The sequence below is a fragment of the Mustela putorius genome, unplaced genomic scaffold, assembly GCF_011764305.1.
Source record: "Mustela putorius furo isolate JIRA1106 unplaced genomic scaffold, ASM1176430v1.1 tig00003834_pilon_pilon_pilon, whole genome shotgun sequence".
Classification (NCBI taxonomy): domain Eukaryota; kingdom Metazoa; phylum Chordata; class Mammalia; order Carnivora; family Mustelidae; genus Mustela; species Mustela putorius.
In genome coordinates, this window is record NW_025421987.1 from 89,550,527 (window position 1) to 89,572,027 (window position 21,501).

Genomic DNA, 21,501 nt, shown 5'->3' on the forward strand with positions numbered 1-21,501 from the left:
GATATCTTAGATTTGGAATACTGGTTCAGTGGGGGCGTGTCACATAGGGAGTCCATCGCAAAGTTCAGGTTAGTATGGTAAGCTTCGTGAATCCATAGGGAAAAAGTGAAGCTCTACAATTGATTTCATCAATTATTGAGTTTCTACTGTGTGTCAAACACCAGGGATACATCTTTAAGTAAATTTGTACTTTAATATGAGAGCATGAGAAACAAGTGGTTGAATGTAAAAGTGGATGGAACTGTGGGAGCATGGAAGAAAGATTCTCAACCTAATTTGTGTGGCAGAGAATCAGAAAGGCTTTTCTGGAGAAGGATTTGAGCCTACATTTGATGTTGGGTGGGGTTAGCCAAAGAAGGAGAACAAAAATTCAACATTCCAAGCTGAAGGAATAGTCGAGGGAGTAGAGGTGGGAAGAGTTTAATGCCTTTGGAAATTGAAATTATTCAGTAAATTGAGCAGACAGAGTCTATGATGGTTAGTAGCTCTTCTTCTTCTTCTTCTTCTTCTTTTTTTTTTTTTAAGATTTTATTTATTTGACAGAGAGAGATCACAAGTAGGCAGAGAGGCAGGCAGAGAGAGAGAGAGAGGAGGAAGCAGGCTCCCTGCTAAGCAGAGAGCCCGATGTGGGACTCGATCCCAGGACCCTGAGATCATGACCTGAGCCGAAGGCAGCGGCTTAACCCACTGAGCCACCCAGGCGCCCCCTTCTTCTTTTTTTTTTAAGATTTTATTTATTTATTTGACACAGAGAGAGATCACAAGTAGGCAGAGAGGCAGGCAGAGAGAGAGGAAAAAGCAGGCTCCCTGCTGAGCAGAGAGCCCCATGCGGGGCTCAATCCCAGGACCCTGAGATTATGACCTGAGCCGAAGGCAGAGGCTTTAACCCACTGAGCCACCCAGACACTCTTAATAGCTCTTCTTAAAAGAAGTCTCTTTGAGCTCTGCCCTGGCAGCTTAGTGGAGATGACATCAACCATCTCAGTATTGTGTTGGCATTCACCATGATACCTGGTGAGATCTGGAGAAAGTTGCTGTACTAAGCTCTTGTTATGGTTTTGGAAGGAACTGTTTTTTCTATATATCTTATATCTAAGTCAGAAGGACAGCAGTCTTCCTCTGAGTCTTTGAATGTGAGGTGCTCCCATTGAATGGTGAACTCCTTGAGGGAAAGTACATTGTTTTTATTTGTTTGTGTAGTTTTGTTTCTCTAAACACCTGGCCTTGGGCCTAACAAATAGTAAGAGCAGGAAAAAAAAAAGTGCAATTCAGTCGAGTGGTTGGTTTCTTTACAAAAAGCACAACATATCAAAGATCTGTTTTTTAATTTACTTTTCATAGATGTAAGATGCAACAAATTGATTTTTTGCTGAGTTTTCAAACTTTTGGATATTTCAATAATATAAGCAGTTGTAAATATATTTTTAAATATGTTAAAATGTTTATTTTCAGGGAATATCTCCCTCAACCCAGACTCTCAGTTCTCAAGCATTATCTCCCTATGTAATAGCCAATAGTTACACATTGTTGTTGTTTTAAAGAAATAGTATGCAAATAAAAAAGAATACAAATGTTTCTGTATGCATTTATGTGTGTTTATACATATTTATAAGTAAATATCTGCACATGTACATTTGTCATAAATTACTTTACACAATGGGAACACATGTCATAAATTGTTTTCCCTTAAGATATTTTACCCAATGATATTATGCCTTGGAGATTTTATTATATAATCATCTATAGATCAATTTCAATCTTTTTAATAGTACAGAATATTTTATTTGAAAGCTAATTTATTTATCCAGCCCTTCATTAATGGATATTTATTTTTACCTTTGCTATTACACACAATGCTACTATAACTATTCTTGTGTAAAGGACTTGGCACAAATGCGAAAATATTCCTATAACGTAAATTCCTATTAGATCAGAAGTCTTGTGAATTTTAACTAATAGATGTTGTCAAATTGCCTTCTACACAGATAACACCAGTTTATACTCTATACGTTATTATGAAGTATATTATAGAGTATATTATAGCATTTATACATTATACAAAGTATACAAGTATCCTTTTCCACACATCTTCACCAATATCACACATTATGAATCTTCTCTTGCTTTGCCAGTGAGATAAAGAAAAACAACCCATTTTTGTTTTAATTTTCATCTCTAGAACTTGAAGGAAGCTGAGGATGTTTTTCTTATGTTAGAAAGCCCTTTTATTTATTTTTCTGTGACCTGCCTAATCACGACAATGACCTATGTTTTTTTCTATTGGGACATTGATTTTTTTCTTATTGATTTGTAAGAGTTCTTTAACTGTAAAAGAATTTGTCCTCTGTTCTGCCTTATATTTTACAAATATTTTTTTTTTCAGCTTTTCTCAGCTCTCTTTATAAGGCTTTTTTTTTTTTTTACTTTCTTTGAATTTTGGGTTGTCAAATGTATCGGTCTTTCAAATCAACTTTCTACATTTACTTCTTTTAGTGAAGCCTTTCTCCACATTGAAATTTTAAAATATATTCCAAATTTTCTTCCAGTGTTTTTATAATTTTATTTTTTTAAATAGTTAAATTAGCATTTCATCTAGCATTTACCTTAAGTGAGAAAAAAGATATGCAATCCGCTTTATTTTTTTTTACCTAAATGGCAGGTTAGATTTCTCAGCACAATTTGTTCAATACTCCATCTTGTCCTCTTTAACATATAACCTTTATCATGTGTATTTCTCTTTATTTCTGGAATCACCATTCCATTTATCTGTTTATTAAGGTACAAAGTGGTTTCCATTATTATAATATTTCATTATGTTTTCATATCTGATAGAGTTAATTCCCTGTTCTTTTTAAGACTTTTTAAAGAATTTATGTTTATTTATGCATATTTATTTTTGTCTGCCAGCTTAATTAAAAATCCTATTTATACTAGGATTCTCAAATATTAAATCAACTTTGAATTTTTAAGATAAACACATTTAGTCATGATGTTTTGTTCTTTTTACACATTGTTGGTTTCAGTGTGCTAATATTTTATTAAGGAGTTTTGTGTCTATGTTAATGAGAGATATTGGTCTGTTATTTCACATTTGCAATATTTTATAAATATTGGGTAACATCATAATTCTTTGATTTTGTGTTAATTTTTGTAAATTTTATTTTTCAAGGAATTTGTTACACTTACCAACATCGTGGTATTTGTTTTTTTTTTTTTTTAAAGATTTTATTTATTTATTTGACAGAGAGAGATCACAAGTAGGCAGAGAGGCAGGCAGAGAGAGAGGAGGAAGCAGGCTCCCTGCTGAGCAGAGAACCTGATGTGGGGCTCGATCTCAGGACCCTGAGATCATGACCTGAGCCGAAGGCAGTGGCTTAACCCACTGAGCCACCCAGGTGCCCCTCGTGGTATTTGAAAATATAAACATGTTAATAACATTCTTTTTTTTACCACATTAATGTATATAAGATATTTAGTGATATCCCTTTTATTTCCTGATTTTGGTGATTTGTGGGTTTTTTTCTTTTTTTCCAATGGACCTTTCAATTTTTTTGGTTTTTAAGAACTTGCTTTTAGTTTTGTTAATTTTCACTCTCATTTGATTTTTATTTTGTTGATTTCTGCTCTTTGATTTATTTTTTCCCCATTCTTGTACTTACTTTTTTGTTTACCTTTCCTTTCCTTTTTTTTTTTTTAACTTCTTAATTTGAAACCCCAAAATATCAATTTTAGCCCTTTCTTCTTTTCTGATATGAGTGGTTAAAGGTCTAGATTTTTTCCTAAGGACTGCCTACACTGGACCTCATAGATTTTGACATATTGTGCTTCTATTATCATTCAGCAAGAAGTAGTCTCTAATTTATTTTGCGATTTCTTCTTTGAGCCATTTCTACTTTAGAAATTGATTTGGCATTTTCCAAATATTTTGAGTTTTCTTAAGATTTTAATATTATTTAATTTTAACTTAGAGAATATGTGGCTTTGATTTTAACCTTTATAAATATATTGAGACTTCTTTTACTGACTGAACAGAATGATCTTGTTCATTGGAAGAGAATTCTGTATATAGTTTTCTATAAATATCATTTAGTTCATTATATTTGACAGCATTGTTTACATTTGACAGATATCATTTAGTTCATTATATGTGCCAGCATTGTAAAAATCTATATTTTTACAGATTTTTGTCTAGCTTTTTATTGGTTATTGAGAAAGGAATGGTGAAATCTATCATCATGGGGGTTTCTTGTTGCTTCTTTAATTTTATTATTCTTTGCTTCATGTATTTTGAGAGTCTTTTATTAAGTACATATACATTTATAATTAATATGACTTCCTGAAAAATTGAGCTTTTCTTATTATGAAATATTTGTTCCTCTTTATCTCTACCAGAATTCTATGTGTTGAAGTTTATTTTTAGTTTATTGAAGTTTATTTAATTTTATTTTATCCACTCCATCATTTTAATACTTTTTTTGCATAGTAAATCTTTTTAAAATCCATTTACTCTCCACATCTTAGTATTTCAGCTATATTTCTTTTTTTTTTTTTTAAGATTTTATTTATTTATTTAACACAGAGAGAAGATCAAGAGAGCACAAGCAGGGGGAATAGCAGGCAGAGCAGGAAGAGGGAGAAGCAGGCTCCCCACCGGGCAAGGAGCCCGATGAGGGACTTGATCTGAGGAACTCAGGATCTCAGGATCATGACCTGAGCTGAAGGCAGCTGCTTAATTGACTGAGCCACCCAGGTGTCCCCAAACCTCATTTCTTATAAAGATCACATAATTGAATCATGCTTTTAATCCATTCTGATAATCTCTGCCTTTTAATTGGAGTGTTAATCCTTTTACATTTTATATAATTTTAATTTGATTGAAGTTGAGTCTACCTATTACTTGTTTTCTGTTTTTCCTTTCTAGTTTTTATTCTTTTATCCTCTTTTCAACAGTCTTTTTAATTATTTGAATCTTCCTAATTCAATTTTAATATTTCTGTTGGCTTTTTAGCTATAACATTTATGTCATTTTGTGATTACTTTAGGCAGAATTTCTTAATATCAGCACTATTTACATTTTGGACAGGATAATTCTTTGGTGTGGAAAGCTGTTCTGTGCATTGTAGGATGCTTAGCAGTAACTCTGGCTTATACCCACTAGATGACAGTAGTACCCTGCTTCTGTTATGACAATCAAAAAATGTCCCCAGACATTGCCAATGTACCCTAAGGGCAAAATCACTCCATATTGAGAACCATTCCTGAAGGAATTATAGTGTATTTAATTTTTCACAGTCTACTTAGAGTTAAATTTTTTTTTTTAAAGATTTTATTTATTTGACAGAGAGAAATCACAAGTAGATGGAGAGGCAGGAAGAGAGAGAGAGAGGGAAGCAGGCTCTCCACTGAGCAGAGAGCCCAATGCGGGACTCGATCCCAGGACTCTGAGATCATGACCTGAGCCGAAGGCAGCGGCTTGACCCACTGAGCCACCCAGGCGCCCTAGAGTTAAATTTTTAATGCTATACTTCAAACATAGAAATCTTGTAAACATTTTGTTCTAGGAATGTAAGTGTTGGATATGGTATGATGAAGTTGGTGTGGTCACAGGCGAAAATAAGAAAGCAGCTTAGAAGAAAGAAGTTTATTATATTCACAGGTCCAAGATAGGAGGTCACCGTATGCCACATAGGGCACAGGGGAATTCACCAGTGGCAGTCAGGAGGCTGAAAGGTCAGGAGCTATGAGAGAACTTTGACCATGGCCTTTACTGGAGTTTCTACAGGAAGGGCAAGGCATGACAAAGTAATTAATTTGGGGATTGGCTAGTTTTAGTAATTTTGGTGGACTTTAAGTCATAGGAGTAATCCACTGTTTCTTAGTACCTGACCCCGGATTAATTAAGGCAGAAGAATGTTGCCTCATAGGGTATATGGACCAGACAGAAGAGGTATGACTCTGGGTTGTTTTATATGCATATCACTGGCGTACTCTGGGTTGGACTATCTCTAAAAATAAACTATTTCCAAGAGTTTATTGCCCAAGAGGGGCTGTCTCTCCCCAGACAGAAAGTCTCCCTTAATATGTAAAAACATCATAATATACATTAAAATATATACCTACCTTCATGCAGACACCTATACAATATGCATGTAGCACTATTTACACCCCTTCCTCACTGAACTTCATGGTGCTGTTGTCATGCATATTACTTGTATGTGCATTTTAAACCCCCCACCATAATGTTATAAACTTTGCTTTAAGAAATTATATGTGGGGCACATGGGTGGCTCAGTTGGTTAAGCATCTGCCTTTGGGTCAGGTCATAATCTCAGGGTCCTGAGATAGAGCCCCACATCAGGCTTCCTGTTCAGCAGGGGTGGGTCTGCTTCTACCTTTCCTTCTGCCCTCCCCCTTCCACACACACACACCTGCGCTTGCTCTCTCTCCTCTCAAATAAATAAATTATTTTTTTAAAGAAATTACATGTATTTCAAAGAGATTAGGATATATAATTGTATCTTGTATTTAAATAGATATTTTCATTTCTGATACTCTTCATTTGTTCCAGATTACTTAGATTTCTTTTTGATGCCATATGCCTTCCATATGAAAAATTAATTTTTTATTCCTTGTACTGCAATCTGGTTATATATATATATATAAAATATATATATATATATATATTTTTTTTAAATCTTTATTTAGCCTTCATTCTTGAATGATATTTTCTCTAGTTAGAGAATTCTGACTTGACATTTTCTTTTCTTTCAGTACTCTCGAGATGTTCCACTGTCTTCTGGCCTCCATAATTTCTGAAGAGAAGTTCATAGTTATTTGAACTGCTATTCTGTGTATTCTTTAGCTGCTTTCACATGTTATTTTTATTTTTATTTTTCAGAAGTTTGACTGTGATGTGCCTAGTTATGTGTGTGTGCATGTATGTATTTGGGATTCCCTGAGCTTCTTGCATTTAAAATTTGTATCTTTCAACAAATTTGGAAATTTGGGGTTTATTACCTTTTAAAACTTTTTTTGTCCCATTCTCTGTGTTTTTTTCTCCCTGATATTTCAATTACATGCATAATAGAAATTTTGATATTACCCTACAGGTATCTGAGTCTCTATTTTTTCCAAGTCTCTTCTCTATCTCATCTTCATATTGGCAATTTCTATTAATATATCTTCACATTTACTGACATTTTTCTTTTTCATTCCATTCTGCTATTAAGTCTATCAAGTATTTTTTTTAACTTCAATTGTTCTTTTTGTTTTAAAACATCCATTTAGTTCTCTTTTATATTTTCTATTTCTCTTAAAATACTTCATATATTTTCTTTTCTTTATGGATATATTTTCCTTTATCTTACTTAGCGTAATTATAATAATTACTTTAAAGTTCTTCCTGATATTTCCAACTTAAGGGTTATTTCAAGCTTATGGGTCATCAATGGATTGCTTCCATTGATGGTCCTTTTTAGGGATAGGTCACACTTTGTTGATTATTTGTATACTGATTACTTTCAAATTTATTCCTTCTGGCATTGTGGAGACTTCCTTTATTTACTCTCTAATGCCATAGGTAGAATATTTATGGGGAGGAAGATGGGTCTTTTGGGTCTTATTTTGTTTTGTTTTTTGGTATTTTGTGTAGAATTTCTAGTTGTTATCTTCAGAAGAACTAGACTTCTGGGAATCTATGCTTAAATATTGAATTTCTACAAATGCTTTTATAGAAAGCATCTTTGGAGATACTATTTTTCTCCAGAGATCTGATTAATATCATGAGTACTGTCACACATTTCTTAATATTGAGACATTTTTATATATTCAAGGTATAAATATTCTATTGAATATTCATTGCAAGTTTTGAAAGTGTTTTTCATATCAATATTCATAAATTTGATTGATATTTAATTATCCTCTATTGGGCTCTCTTTGCAGATTTTGGTAATTATATTAAAAGACAATGTTTCCCCTCCCCTTCTTGATTTTTACCAAATAAAGAAATGACTTTATCTTTTACTAAGATGATTGGTATATTTCACCTATGAACATGACTGGACCTGGTGCTTTTTAAGGGGAAGTAGCACTACAACTTTCTCAATACTCTCTACCATATTGACATGTTTAGACATTCTCTCTATTTATAGCTATTTTCTTTATTTTTTACTAGATAATAATTCCATTTTATTCAGGTTTCTAAATTTTCATTGAAATGAGAGAAGTAAGAATACAGATGATTAAAGTAATAATAAAACATTATTTTATATGTAATGCTTTTTTCCTTACGTAGGTAATTGAGTAGCTAATAGTTGAGTTCAAAATACCACCTCTTGAGTTTACTTGTTCATTTTCCCATTTATAATTTTTTATATTTATTTGTATTTCCTGTTGCTCTATTTGTGTAAATTCTGTTGTGCATTTTGTAACTTTTTCACTTAAAGTTTATTTAGAGTTATTTTGTATTAAATGCATAAATTCTATGAATGTTAAATTTTCTTTAATTATGCTTTTCTAGCTATAATGTTTTATTATATTTCAAATTCCCTTTTGTTTTATCTTTGATTCAAAGATATGACTAAGGTAACTTTTTTTAAAGTTAGAAGGGTTTTTACTCCTTTGTGATATATTATTTATTTCTAGATGTATACATTGGTTTTAGAGCCTGTCTTCTCTATTTCTGTGATTTTGGATTTACTGGATATTTTTACATTTAAATAGTTAATTTTTATCCACATTTCATAAATACTTGAATGTGCAGTCTCTGTTTCTGTGTATAGAACCTGATAACTGGTACTTTGATCCACCATCATTATGTTATATATGTCTTCTCTGTCTTTGACTATTAATTAATTAACCAATTATTATTATTTTTTTTTGGCTACTTGATCTGTCATAGACTGAGAGTTGAGAATTAAATTTTCCTTAATTACTATGTTTTTTTTTCTTTCATGACTTTACATTATGAATATTAATACTGTCTTATTTAAGACAGACGATTGGTATATTTCAATCTGTAAGTATAGGAACACTTACAGAATTTGATATTTATCTTAGATTATAATTTTTTCCTTATAAATTTTATCTTATTTAGTGCCTTGCCTGCTTTTATTCTTGTCTGGTGAATATTGTAAAACTTAAATTGGTTTTCTTTGCATCTTCTTCATATTATTTGCTTAGTTCATACTATAAACCTGAGTCTCTTTGTTTTTCATATGTTCATATACATAACATATGATTGAATTTTGCTTTGTGATCCAACATGGGTGTCTTTTCTTTAAATTGGTAAGATGAACCTACTTACATATAATGATACGACAATGATAATCTTTATTCCACCATCTTGATTTTTGTATTGTTATATTATTTTAAATATATTGCCATATTTTCTAGATTTCCTTTGCTTACAATTGAGTGTATTTTCTCTCTCTTTTTTAAAAAAATATTTTATTTATTTATTTTAGAGAGAGAGATCCCCGCAGGGAGAGGAGAAAAGGGGGAGGGAGATGGAGAGGGAAAGAATCCCAAGCAGACTCTGTGCTGACAGGGCCTGTCAAAGGCTTAATATTCTGATCCTGAGATCATAACCTGAACGGAAATGAAGAGTTGAGTGCTTCACTATATGAGCAACCTAGGTGTTCTGAGTGTATTTTTCTTTTAACAAGAAGGTTTATAGTCTATCTTTTTATGTGGGTGACTAGAGGTGTAACTTAGCACAGTATTTTTATCCTAGCCTTTTTGACTAATATCTAGTGACTTCCTAATATAAACCCATTCACATTAACAAATAAGAACTCATTTCTTTCATCTTCTTTTTGTACTTCTCTGTCATTCACTTTTTAAAAAAAATGCCTATACTGATCATTTTTAGTTACTTGAGTGGTTATTTAAATAATATGTTTCCACTCGATGTGTTATCTTAAATAGCTTACATTGAACCTCCAAGAAATCTGCATATTCATACTATTCCCATATTCTCGCATCTTTCATCTCCCTTCTTTCATTAGTTTTACCAGACAAATTTCATTTTTTTATGGCATATTTTATTTTATTTCCCACGAGGTACCCAATTATTACCACAGAGAGTTGATGTAATTCCCTCCTAATTAACTTGTGTGGCTTTCTCCAGATTTGCATTCTGGGGTTAGGGAGAGAAAGCCTGTGCCAGCAGCTGGCATGTTGGTAAATGTGAAGGGCTTTCCTGAGCCCCAGGTAGTAGGAACACAGTGTGAGGAAGGCGGATGGTATTCTAAGTTCCCCTCAGTTCTCTTGTAAACCTCCATAACAGATTGCTGGACTAGGAGTGGAGCCTGGGTTTCAGCCCTGATCTTATAGCTGTTAACTTTGTTTACTCATTTCTCAAAAAAAGGTGACATTGATCATCATTCTGCTTCATTAATAGTCATATTGTAAGGTTCTAATGAGATAGCTTGAAAGCATTTTGTAATATGCCTCATAGATATCAACTGTTAACGAGTTCTGATTTTTCTCCCAGATAAGAGCTTTTGTTAACATGGAACTAAGTAGGCTGATTTGATTGTTGTCTGTGTTTCCAAGTCAGTTGGCCCTCCTTGGTTGGGCATTAAGTCACCATTATAAGGTCAGAGGTCAGGCAGCAGCTGGCAGAGGAGGAGGAGAGGCGAGGGAAAACCAGTTGCTGAATAATCATAAGCCCATCCCAGAGGAAAGCTTGGACAGAGTCAGAGAAAATTCCCTTCTCATAAGAAAATGCAGTGATTTAATATTAGCCTCCTCTGGCTGTAGGTGGTAATGCTGACCTTGTTTACCAAATAGCTTTAACCCCCTGTGCCATTTGCCCTTCAACCCCCAAGAAGAAATAGGCTGAGTGAATACAGTTTAGAGTTGAGGCAAGACAAAAGAGGCTCTGGGATTGGGGCATGCTCCGCTGTTTAGTATCAGAGCTGGGTTTCGAAATCAATTCTTCCAACTCCCTGTCCAGTATTATTTTTGGATAAATACTATTTTATTTGCTTCTTTCTCTCTCTCCCTTTCGTCCTCCTTCCCTTTTGGTCCAGTCCTTTCTCTTCCTTCCCCCTCGTCTTCTTATGATCTTGCCTCTGTGTTTTTCATCCTGTCCCTTCTCCTTTCCTCTTCTCTATCCCTGTGGGTGAATATAATCTCCCCCTGTTAATGTAGCTCTGCTTCTCTTAAGAAGCCACTAAGAGGACTATTGGAATTTAGTGGAATGTGTGCCAATGAATCCCACATATTGGGGCTTACAAAGCAAAGTTGTTTTGTTTTATCCACTGCTTGCCTTTTGGCTTCATGTGAAGGAGAGGGCAATAGCCAGAGAGGACTAGAGGCTGTGGGTTAGGTATTTGTGAGATGAAGGCCAGTTCCCTTTGGATCAGAACATTAACTAGAGACAAAGTCAGGAAATGGTACAAGACTTGGTTTATGCTCTAGGTCAACTAGTTGCTAGTACATAGTGTTTGTTACTATTTCTTATCTCAAATTGAACCCTACACCTTATTTCTATCATTATTGGATTTATTTTCAGATTTTAATTAGAAACCCATTTTCATGATCCTGTTGTATCTGTAACCTTTCGGAAAAGTAGAGGAGAAGGACACCTCTCAGTGGCTTGGTAGGTTAAGTGTCTATCTGGCTCCATTTTGGCTCAGGTCATGAATTCAGGATCATGAGATGGAACTGCATGTCGGGCTCTATGCACAGCTGGGAGTCTGCTTGAAAAGTCTCTCTCCCTCTCTCTTTGTTCCTATCCCTTACCTCTTTCTGTCTCTCAAATAAATAAATAAATCTTAAAAAAAAAGAAAAAAAGTAGAGGAGAGAGGACTAGGCTTCTGTGAGATTAACCACAGGTTAAAGCTATGACTAATCTCTTTTTTAATAAATATTTTATTTATTTATTTGACAGAGTGAGAGAGAGATCACAAGCAGGCAGAGGGGCAGGCAGAGAGAGAGGGAGGAAGCAGGCTCCCTGCTGAGCAGAGAGCCTCATGCAGGGCTCTATTCCAGGACCCTGAGATCATGACCTGAGCCAAAGGCAGAGGCTTTAACCCACTGAGCCACCCAGGTTCCCCAAAGCTATGACTAATCTTAACCATACCGATTTTCTTGCTGTTCAACTTTGGACAATGTATTTTAATTCCTGGGCTTTCAATTTCTAATCTATAAAATGTGAATAATAAAAATTCCTACCAGGCTAACTCATAGATTACTATCAATTTTAATGATGAATGTGAGAGTGTTTTGTAAATTGAAAGCTGCTAAAATAAAGTAAGTTGTCACAGAATTCTAGAAATCCATACTTACTTGATAATTCTCTCATTTAAAAAAAAAAAAAATATGCCCACAAGAGCTAAGGGTGAGGAAGCTGTGATCTTGAGTGGTCTAGTGACTTGTATGTAAGTAGACAGTGGTGGGGCTGAAAACTTGAGGTCTTCTGATTTCAAATCCTCCCTTTGTCAAGCTCCTGATTCCTACTCGTCCTCAAATTCATTGTCCTTTTTGAGGATAAATGGGCCCCATTTCTTTTCCTCCATTCCTGTATGAACTTTGTAATGGGGAGGTAGAGAACTCTAGAACTTAGCAGGTTCTGAAGTTAGGCTGCCCAGGGAACTGATCCTAGATCTGCTTACGAGTAACATATAGGGCAAGTCCCATAGCAGCCTGTGCTTCAGTCTCCTCATTTATAAACTGAAGAGAGTAATAGTATCTATCTCATTGGTATGTGTGGAGAATTAAATGAGATAATACATTTCCAATGCTCAGAAAAACATCTGGTATAAGTGAGCACTCCGGTATGTGATGCAGCAGAAGCAAACCTATTGCTTCTCTAGTAGATTTGGTGGGAAGATACTTGTTTAGGATTCAGAGACCTAGGTCCTAATGCCTTTCCTGATATGTCTCTGCCCTTTGCTGAGACTCATTTTCTTCATTGATAAAATCTGTAAGGGTTTTTCATTTTTTGGTTTGGGGTCTTTGTTTTTGGTTTGTGTGTGTGTTTTTGATATTGAAATTCTGTACCTTTATGGTACTCTATTGGAATACCGAGTTTTCAAAAGTCATTCATCTTGGAGGGCTAGATGACTTTACCTAATCAATTACTCCTGTGAAAAATGTCTCTAAAGAGGTTTCATGCTGGAAAATACTATTTCTGTCACATTGATATGTCAACAAAAGCAGAGCAGGAAGGTCATGCCTAGAAATGTCTTCCTACAAGAGTAGGTATCACATATTGATCTCTCCATGCTGTTTAAAATTTGCATTTGGCATAATAGAAGGCATAGACTGTGCTGCAGAAGTGAGGCTTGGGAAACTTCCTGTGGAGGACACCACCACTCATTCTGTCTGTAGAGATGCTGGTGGAAGCAGGAGATAGAAGCCGCCCCCTGTTGACTTAGTGTCAGCACATGCAGGGGGCGGCAGGAGGGGATCCCAGACATGACTCCATCAGCTCAGCAGTGTTCCCTTGGATCCAAAGGCCAGTGAGCTGCTCTGTACCCCCAGAGTTCTAATTGGGCTTCTTTTTCCCAGACAAGAGCTTCAAAGTGCCTCTGCTCCGCTCTGGGTGAAACCGGCTCGTGGCCCAGGCCAATTCTGCTGTCTCTGCGTCTGTCAGTGTGTTCTAATCACTGTTATAAGTGTGGTTCTGTGGAACACCTTGTAAAATATTTTCCTATTGCTCCAGCAACATCTCCTGTCTAGACAATCTAATTACGAGCAGCACAGAGCAAACAGCTGAAGTCTATTCCGCCCCCAAGGGTTGCCTAACTCCCAGGAGTGGGGGTGGAGGATGGGGGGCGGTGAAAGGTATTGGTTGCTTTTTGTTGACCTGACCAGAAAATTGAGTGCTCCAGAAGAATCTGGCTAACTTTTAATTAAAAAGAAATGATCTGGTGGAAGCTGGCATTTTGTTGTTTTTCCAAAGTCAGTGGAGGATTAAAGGTACCGATTTATTTCCCTCCAATCGCATCTTTTTCTTGGCTTCAGAGGTGGTTTGTGGTCTTTGCTTTAAAAAAACAAAAAACAAAAAACAAAAAACAAGAAAACACTGATTTAATAATCTGCTCTCCCAACAGCATGTTGCAAATAGAAGGCGGCCCCCTAAAGGCATGCTCTTTCCAAGTAGTAATTCAATTATATTCAGTGAGTGTTTCCTGAGCCCTGGCCAGGTGGCAGGCATTGAGCATGACAAAATAATGAGACATGGACTCTGTCCCCAAGATGTTCACAGTTTCACCAAGAAGGCAGACCCATACACACTCATGCTTTAAGCGGCATTATTTAATGCTTTGATGGAGAGGCAACAGTGTCGTGGGCACCAGAGAGGGGAAAAGAATTTCTACTACGAGGTATGGGGAGGTCTAATGGAGGAGGTGGAATCTGGACAGAACTTTGTAGGATAAATCAAATTTGGGCAGAGAGATGGAGAGGGGCAGTGCGGTCCAGGCATAGGAAAGTGAATGCCCAACTGCTGAGACCACACCAAGTCTTCCATGGGGCTTGGTCCTGGCTGTTGGGGAAGTATAGTGGAAGCTTCTGAATGGTTTTGAATAATAACATGAGGAATTTGGGATTTAGTCATAAAAGCATGTAAAGGGATGAATTTTAGGGCATGGGGAGAAGCCTGAAATCATTGACATTCTGCTCAGGAAGTTAAAGGTGGCAACCATGTAAGAGATGGTTTGGAAGAGACAGAAACTGGAGAAAGGGGCTGGCTAGGGGACAGATTCTCTGGTGGAGAATCTGAACTAGACCAGTGAGTGGCAAAAGGAGGGCATGGGTGTGAGAAGGCTCAGTTGAAGTAGACTCTGATACATGGTGACTGGATTGGGTTTTCTTGAGGTGGCAGAGGGAGATGGTGACCATGAGCCTCCAAGTGGAAGGTACTCTTCATGTTTGTTCCTGGGGAGACTGACTGGTTATGGGGCGATGTTTGGATAAAGTCTTCACATAACTGACATTTATTAAGCACTTGTCATGCCGGTTGCTGGGCTGTGTACTGTGATGCCATTGTGATAGAGTTTCTGCCCCATCAGACAGTAATGAAATCATCATAGCAATAAGATTAAAATTACAACAAGGATATGCTCTGAAGGACATATATGGGACGTGTGAATTATCTATTGCCATGTAATGATTTACCTCAGACCTAAGTAGTGTAAAATGAAAAACATTTATTATCCCTTGGTCAGGGATGTGGGTGAGGCTTAGCTGGATCCTCTCATTCAGGATCTCTCCAATGCTTCAGTCAAGATCACTTGGGCCACAGCATGTCAAGGCTCAATGGGAGAGGATGAGTCTCAAGATTGCTCATGTCATCAGGCTCAGGTCCTAGCTGGCTGTTGGCTAGAGAAATTAGTTCCTACCTTGTGAGCCTTTCCCTAAGGCCACTGACAACATGGCTGCTTGCTTCTGTTAGAGAGCAAGGGAGAAGGTGAGAGAGAGCAAGAGAAGTTGAGCAAGATGGAAGCCACCATCTTTAAGTAACCTAATCTTGGAGGGGACATCTATTACCATTATGTGATTATCTATACCACATTCTGCTCGTTGGAGGCAAGTGAATCCAGCTCACACTCCAGGGGAGGCTGTCGCACAAGGGCATGTGGATCAGGAAGCAGACATTTTTGGAGGCCATCTGAAACACAGGTAGCCTATCATCTGAAGGATACCAGAGCACTTATGACAGGATTTGGACCTAACATTGGAGAGGGAAGAGCAGGGAAGGCTTCTCTGAGGAAGGGATTCTGAAGCCAGGGTTGGAAAAAGATGGATAGGTGTTGACAAAGTGAAGGGGGTTATGGAGAGAGTGTTCCAGGCAGAGAGGAGAATGAATGTGTGCAAAGGAGGAGAGAATTTAGTACCTCTGAAGAACTATGAACCGGCCAGCATGGCCCGCTAGCTAGGAAGGGCTAGAGGGACGCCAACATGGAGATGAGTTCTGTGTTTAGCTGTGGATGAGCTATGTTATTTTGGAGGAGTTAGAGTAATTCTGCTTTTATCTGTCATTTGCGCTGGCATTCACTAGAGAGTGAGGGGGCTCAGAGTTAAAACGAGTTTGAAAGCCCTCGCTCTGAACTGTAGGACTGTCTCTGGACTGCTGGGAAATGGGTCTGATTCAGTGTACAAAATGAATAAAATTGCCCACTTATCTCTTAGGATAATTACTTATTATGTAATGAGATAATGTTCATAAATCTCCCTGGGCTTTTTGGGGGAAGGTGTTATATAAACATACGGCTTTATCAGTGATGATGGAAACAGATTTGGGGGATTAAAATCAGATGTGCATGGTGATGGTATGGCATTTTACTCCAAACCAAGAGACCTGTGAAGTTTTCCAGAGTTCTTGGGAAGGGTTTTAGGTCCAGAAATGGAGGCAGCAGGGTAATCAGAGATTACCCTGAGGCAGGTTGGGGTTGGGGGTGAACTCCTTTTAACCCATTCACCTTAATAAGATAGAGCATGGCTCTTATTAATCTTAGTTAAAGGAGACTTTAAAAATGCAATATGATATCTCTTCTTCTGGGAAAAAGAAAAGTCTGAATTCTTCATCCATATTCTGTCTTCAGTTTGCTGTATATCCTTAAAAGATACGTGTTTCCCCTCTCAGGGCCTTAATTTACCCACATATAACATGAAAGGAGTTAAACTAGATGATCTTTAGGGTCTCTGCCATTTCTTGGGCCAGGGATTAACCAAGTTTTTGTAATATTGTTTCCAGTTTTGCTTCCATGAAATGAGAGAATAAGAATGACTTTAATGTCAGCAGTCAAAAAATGCTCTGGCCAATGACAGTTTTTTGCTTTGGGAAAGTTGAATGTTGGCGGCAGAAGCTAGACATCTGTACATTTACTTTGCTGACCCATGAGAAGGATGGAACAGGTGAAGAGAAAATAGTTCCGAGTTGGTATTTGATCCACTTACCTCCAGCTTGTGCAGATGCATTCTTCTCCTCCCCCCCTCCTCCCCGCCCCGCCTCAGTCCCTGCTTTTCTTAGTCCAGTTTTCTTACTTCAATTTCGGTGGTTATGAACATATTCATATGGTTCATGTTTTCATTTTGTCATTCCTTGTTTCTCTCTTTATTAAAAACACCCAGTCAAGTGTGAAACAGGTTAAGTTCTTCACTTAAATACGTGTGAATATTAGATTATCTATCCAACAGAGCGTTTATCTCACAAGGAGGGTATTTTAAAAAACTCACAAAGCAAATTCTCCTCACTAGGTGTGACTGAGGTACGAGGTGATTGGACCAGAGTCTAGTCTGTTGTTTTCCTGAGAAGTAACTGTCCGGCTCCGGCTTCTCATCCTCTTCTTCCCCAAATACTCCCTAAGTGAATAAGATACTGTAGAACAGTACTTTTCTCCCCAAATTAATCCTTATTTACAGAAGTAGTTCTGCACTCCACAGGACTCAGGATAGGAAGACCGGGGAACAACTGAAATCCCAGAAAAATTATAAATAGCTTCAGATTACACAACAGGCAGACAAGCCTTGGGCGAATGACGACAACGAGGTACAGTCACCAAATGGTGACAGACGCTTAATCCTGGGGTATTCACTCGCCATTGTTAATCTGCAAAGCTTGAAAGAAACTACTTCAATTTCAGTGGTTATGAACATATTCTACTTTTTGATTCTGTGTTGCTTGTATTCTGACTTACACAGGAGTAGAGAAGGCCACAATCTTTACAGTGCTTAAGGTCACAAAATCTTTAGTAGTGCTTTCAGTGTGAATGGAGGCCCTGGAAGCCAAGGGAGTCCTCTCTTCTGAAAAGGGCATCGCGCTGAGAGACCAGACGTGGTTGGTTCATCTGATCCTCCCACTATGGCAAAAAAAAAAAAAAAAGCAACAATTTTTACCTTCTCTTTAGAGTATCTCTAAGCATAAATAAAAATGATCCAATTTTCTTTTTTCTACCTTTTCACAACTGCATGAGAATCTGGCACATTCTGTCTTTAAAACATTAAATTAACCTTCAGAGTAGGAGGAATGTCTGCGAAGTACGAATGTCATTATGCCAGTTCTCAGTAAAGTTCTTCTCTCTCCCCATCTGACAGAATCCCTAAGTTATTGGGGGCGGCCATAGCTCTAACTGAAGCATTACATTTCTCAGACTCTCTGGATGCTAAGTATGTCCGTTTGACCAAGTTCTGGCCAATGAATTGTAACCAGAAGAAATGGGAGGGCCGTTTGGGAAGATTCCTCAAAAGGCAAGGACACACTCTTCTCTGTCCTTTTCTACTTCCCCCTCTTTCTATCTATAACAGGGATGTAACACTCTGGCCCCAGTCCTGGATGGTGGATCCAAGGATCAAACTTAAGGGTGGTGGGGGGAGGGGGGCAGCTGAAAGGAGCCTGGCTTCTGAATGACTCTGTGGAACTTCCCTTCCCCTCCTACACTGCCCACCTCTGATCTTCTTTTACCTAGAGAGAATGTGCATTTCATCCTTAGCTGGTATTTTTTCTGTTACATACAACCAAACCTCTTTCTAACAGAGCATAGGCGATTCTGCCAACTCTTGAAGGCTGATGATGACAGAGATGGCAGTTTCATGTGGTAGAATGTTCAGGATTCCACAGGCTATGGTTCTAATCCCAGATCTGTCACTTGCTGTCTTGGATACATGACTTTTCTCAGGTTAGTGTTCTTATCTCTGAAATGGGGTTAGTAATACCCACCTCATGGAGTTGTGAAGATTAGGGAAGGACACTTGAGAGATGCTGGGCTGGTCACCGCTATAGGTGGGCTCCAAACTATTAGTTCCCTCTCGCTTTCCACTTAACTCTGCTTTTATTAGGGATATGACATGCTACATGTATTTTTCAAGGTATTGGGAGTGCTCATAGACAGCTATCCCCCAAGAGGCTGCTGAGTCACCAAGTGGGGCAGCTGGGACTACAGGTCTGCACTGTAAGTTCAGCAGGAAAGGAGTGTTAATTGTTCACTCAGCTCTAGGCCTGTCCCTCTGTGTCAAGCTAACAGGGAGCTGGGGTCTATTTTCTTGGAGGAATAGCAACTTCATGAGTTGGTTTGGGAGAGTCTGAGCCGTATGAACAGGAGATAAGGGATCTATTTCTGTGAGTAGGGGAAGCACATGTTAAAATGCTCCTAAGAATGAGAACGTAGCTCCCAGTTCAGACCAAGCAGAAGGCGTGTATAGGAAGGAATGACTTTATAGGTATGCACAGAGAAGTGACCCAAATCCAGGGTGTGCCTACCTAAAACACCTTGTGTTATATTTTGTCCCATTTGCTGAAGGCGTGGCAGGTAGAAGAAGTTGGTTCTGGTGCAAAACCCAACTTATAATTAAGAATGATAGGTAATTAATATTACCTTGATTAATATCAATATTACCTTGGTTTTAAATATTCCTTGATTTTTTTTTTTAGTTAAAAATTATTTCAGCTGTTTCATATAGTTACCATCATTGTGCATTTTCCTTGTGTGTTTTTTGTTTTCTTTCATGGCCTATTAGATATTGCTGTACCCAGATCCTGGAAGAAAGATTTAGTTTTGATAGGATTAATGTGGTGATTCAACCAATGAGAATAATGGTGTCATAATTTCTACAGGGGAAAGGAGATGAATTACACATCGGCCGTACTCTCCAAAACCTGAGATCTAATTTGGGCTGGGAGAGTATGTACCTAGAAAACCAATCCTCATATAACACACATGCAGGACAAACCCTGAATGACTGACAGAGGCAGTGCACTATGGGAGCACTGGGAGCACTGATTCGGCAACTGTTTTCCTAAGCATGAAAATTATTGCTAAAGATATAATAGACTAATGGATTTTGGTAGAGAACAGTAAGTGCCTCATGGGCTAGGGAAAGAGTATTATCAAAAGACATGATACAAAGTGTGGAAAGTTGTTTCAGAAGCCATGACTAGCCTCCGAGGCCACTGGAAGGAAAACCCGTTGATCGATGATGTTAAAAGGCAGGATAAGGAGGTTTTCTATATTTTGATTGGTCAAAGGGAGTCATAAAAGTTATAGAGCAAAAAGGCTTTTATGCATCTTGGTGTTTTCGCAGCTGGTAACACAATATTCCGTGTGTATTCAATGGGTGGTAAATAAATGATTAGGACAGGTGGTGGTGTGTGGCGTGGGTTAGAGCACTGAGAAAAGTTTGATCAGATCTTCAAGTCAGTCTTGCTGAGAGATGTTGGATACTTAACCTAGGTGTGGAAAGAAGTTATATGTGAGAGTCTGAGTATCATCTTCTTGTGGGCAACACTGATTAATGGCTCCAGATTCCATGGGAACCAAGTTGCTTGAGATTCGCTTGGATGGAAATAAAGTCTGAATACATTGCCTTGAGGTTTATGGGGCTACCATCCTCTCAGTAAGGATCGCGTTACGTGGCATTCTATGGTGAACCGGGCAGCAGGCAAGGATTTTGTCACGCATGCTCGCCACTTTGCCTTCGGGGGTGTGGGGGGCGGGGTCTGTGCCAAGAATACCCTGGATTGGATGTTGGGTGCGGTGTCGGCCACTCACTTATAATGCCCAGGGAGGCGTGTTGACAAGGATGGGTGGATGGTGGGGGGTGGCTGAGCTATTTCTTGGCAAAGCCCTGGGAGGAGGCGTGCCTCGGATGCCACAATCCTGTTATTTTTGAGTAATTGGCTGAACCCAGGTGCCTGATTGGACAGGGCCACTCCCAATTTCTTCTAGATAAATATTTGGTTGCCAGGAGGTTATAATTAAATGAGCAATACCTCCTTGGGAAGTAGTTGCCTAGGAATTCCTGCAGAGGGCAGGATCCCATCCCTGCTGGGATATGCTTGAAAACTACCCCAAAACTTACTCTGCAAGTACTTACTGTGTACTTACTGTTAGGGCACCCAGTTTGAGGTTCTATTAAAGTCTGTTGCTCCAAATAACAAGAAAACCCATCAGTGTTAGAGGCACAGTGTTTCTTCAGAGAAGCGTTTGTGGTCTTCAGTGGCGTAATGGCCGAATTTTGAAGCACATTTGGAATCCAAGTCAGGGATTTGGTGTTAAAGAGAGAAATAGTAATACGTTATATGTTAATAAAATAGAAAATAAATAAATAAATACATAAATAAATGAAGGGACAAATCAGTTCTCCGAAACAGAGCCTGATTGTTGCTGGAATCCAAAGCACAGAGTCTGGGAAGCTGGAGAATGTGGATCTTTCACACACAGGGCACTCTTGACTTTGTTCTTCTTACTTGTAATCCATATTTAGATGTTAGTTTTTCAGGCCCCATCAGTTTAGCTTTTCTATTCTTTCTGTGGGGAAAATGCTCTTATATTATGTATTTTCCTTCTATTTTCACCAAATGAGAGTCTGAAGAATCAGCAATTAAATCTTAGAACTGGTATTTGGATCATCTATCTTTAGAAATACCCCAGTTAACATCCTCAGTTTTTTTTTTTCCCCCCAAAGGAAAGAACACAGAACAAAACACGAATAAAAACACACGGCAAAAAGCAGGGCATAAGGCAAAAGCACAAATAAAAAGGCCATTAT

The 21,501-nt window shown here is 37.8% G+C and overlaps 1 protein-coding gene across 1 annotated transcript in view; it reads left to right on the top strand.

Annotated features, from left to right (window-relative positions):
* Positions 1–21,501, top strand: part of TPRG1 (tumor protein p63 regulated 1) — a 154,899-nt gene that overhangs the window by 64,751 nt on the left and 68,647 nt on the right. The window lies entirely within an intron of this gene.